Raw genomic sequence first — 3,034 nt, forward strand, 5'->3', positions numbered from 1 at the left:
TTGATGATTCAGACGATGTTGGATCGTCAGATGGATGAAACTAGACGGTTGCTTCAACAGAATCGTGAAGAACTGTCAATTCGTGTGGAGGAGCCTGAATTAAATGAAGGGCACTCGGAAGGTGGAAACTTCAGTGGGTCTGTTGGTCCAGCCAACCCACCGATAGTTAGGCAAGATAACCGTGAAGGAAGGAATGATGGAATGGGATGCAAGTACAATGACTTTTTGACTTGCAAACCATCGACCTTCAATGGAAAGGAGGATCCGATTGGGGTTATGGATTGGATCTCCGAAATGGAGCTAGCCTTCATGACTTGTGGTTGCAGAGGTAAATTGCAGACTATCTATGCCGTGCGTCAATTCCGAGGTGGAGCCGTTCGTTGGTGGAACACTCTAGGGAAGACTTTAAGCCCTAATGAGCCACTACAATTGTCATGGGCAGAGTTCTTGGTGCAGTTCAAGCGCAAGTTCTGCTCGGCTCAAAATCTGTTGGAGTTGGAGAATAAGTTTTTGACATTGACGAAAGGCAGCATGTCAGTTGATGAATACACCAATAGCTTCACCAATAAGATGGAGTTTGCTTTACGCATCGTTCCAGATGAGCTGACAGAGGTGGACCGGTATGCGAAGGGACTCCCATGGGAGTACGAGGTGCCAATACGTCAGGCACTTACTCTAGAGGCAGCTATCTGGGCTGCCAAGTCTGTGGAGAACATGATCAAGGGGAGAACCACCGACAAGGTTGATGTTGGTGAGAAAAGGAAGTTTGAGGGAACATCTGGTTCCGGAAAGAAAGGCAAATTTTCGAAATCTGATTCGAAAAAGTTTGGAGGAAAGGGAGGCGAAGCGAAGTGGTGTGATAAGTGTAAGAAAAGGCACTTTGGGAAATGTAGCGAGGATGTAACCTGCTACAAGTGTGGAAAGGTCGGACATTTTGCCAATGAATGTCCGAACAACAAAAGGATGTGTTTTGGTTGCAATGAAGAGGGGCATATTTTGAAAGACTGTCCGAAGAAGAAGGAGGCAGCTAGGCCCAACATTCCACCAAAGCCGAAGGCGAGAGCCTTCCAGATGACACTTGAGGCTGCTAAAGATGAAGCTGATGTCGCTTCAGGTACCTTTCTCGTAAATGAATTACCTGCTCATATATTGTTTGATTCTGGAGCCAACTACTCCTTTATTTTGCATGAGTTTGGTAGAAAGCTAGCTTTGCCTCTTGATAGACTAGATGATGCTTTATTAGTCGAAGTAGCTAGTGGCAAGTTTGTACCTGTTAGCCATCGTATGAAAGACATCTTAATTGACCTCAATGGGAATAAGTTTCACGAGGAATTATTGCCCATCGATCTTAATGGTTTCGACATCGTCTTGGGAATGGATTGGCTTAGCGCCAATGATGCCGAAATTTTATGCAAGAAGAAGATAGTTAAAGTAAACCCGCCTGGGAAAGAGTCATTTATGGTGTATGGGGACAAACGTAGAGTGAATTCTGGAATCATTTCCCTAATGAAAGCCAGAAAGTGTTTGACCAAGGGATGTACATCATATTTAGCGTTTGTGATTGATGCTAAGAAAGAAAAGAAGGTGATGTAGAGCATTCCAGTGGTGTGTGATTTTCCGGAAGTATTCCCCGAGGATCTTTCTGGATTACCACCTGATAGACAAGTGGAGTTCAGAATAGACTTGTTACCAGGAACCACGCCAATAGCAAAAGCACCTTATCGATTAGCACCGACGGAGATGATGGAGCTGATGATGCAACTTCAGGAGTTATTGGACAAAGGTTTCATTAGACCTAGTTCATCGCCCTGGGGAGCTCCGGTGTTATTTGTGAAGAACAAAGATGGAAGTATGAGAATGTGCATCGATTACAGAGAGCTAAATAAGGCAACAATAAAGAATAGATATCCGTTGCCAAGGATTGATGACCTATTTGATCAATTGCAAGGTTCGAGCTATTTCTCGAAGATCGATCTAAGGTCAGGATATCATCAGCTAAAAGTAAGAGAGCAAGATATCGAGAAGACTGCATTCAGAACTAGATATGGAGACTACAAGTTCTTGGTTATGTCGTTTGGACTAACCAATGCTCAGGCAGCATTCATGGATTTAATGAATAGGGTTTGTAATCCTTTCCTTGATAAATCCGTGATAGTGTTCATAGACGACATTATGATTTACTCGAAAAGCCAGGAGGAGCATGGCAGGCACTTGCGAGAAGTGTTAGAAGCTTTGAAGAAGGAGAAGCTTTATGCAAAGTTCTCCAAATGTGATTTTTGGATTCGTGAAGTCCAATTCTTGGGTCACGTGGTCAACCAAGAAGGGATAATGGTTGATCCAGCGAAGATCGGAGCTGTGATGAAGTGGGAGCAACCGAAAAGTCCCACGGAGATTCGAAGCTTTTTAGGATTAGCCGGATATTACCGAAGGTTTATCCAAGGCTTTTCTTCGATCACTAGCCCATTAACAGCTTTGACCTACAAAGGAGCTACTTATGCTTGGAGTGATAAGCATAGAGAAGTATTCGAGAAGTTAAAGAAGAAGCTATGCGAGACACCGATACTTTCTTTACCCGATGGAGTTGAAGACTTCGCTGTTTATAGCGATGCGTCTGGTGTTGGATTGGGTTGTGTTTTGACCCAAAGAGAAAAGGTGATAGCATATGCGTCTCGACAGCTGAAAGAGCATGAAAAGAATTACCCGACTCATGATTTAGAGTTGGCAGCGGTAGTTTTCGCTCTGAAAATATGGAGGCATTACCTCTATGGCACGAAGTGCAAACTTTTCACTGATCATAAGGGTCTCCAATATCTCTTTAATCAGAAGGAATTGAATATGAGGCAACGACGCTGGCTAGAATTACTTAAAGACTACGACTGTGAGATACTTTACCACCCCGGTAAAGCTAATGTTGTTGCTGATGCTCTCAGTCGGAAAGTCAATCTTGAAAGGAAGAGGTCAAGAGCGTTGAGAATTGAAGTTGTCTCGACCATTGTGGAAAGTATAAAGAAAGCTCAAGAGGAAGCTTCTGAGA

Source organism: Lactuca serriola, chromosome 3, assembly GCF_051521515.1.
Source record: "Lactuca serriola cultivar US96UC23 chromosome 3, Lser_US96UC23_V15, whole genome shotgun sequence".
In the NCBI taxonomy this organism is placed as follows: domain Eukaryota; kingdom Viridiplantae; phylum Streptophyta; class Magnoliopsida; order Asterales; family Asteraceae; genus Lactuca; species Lactuca serriola.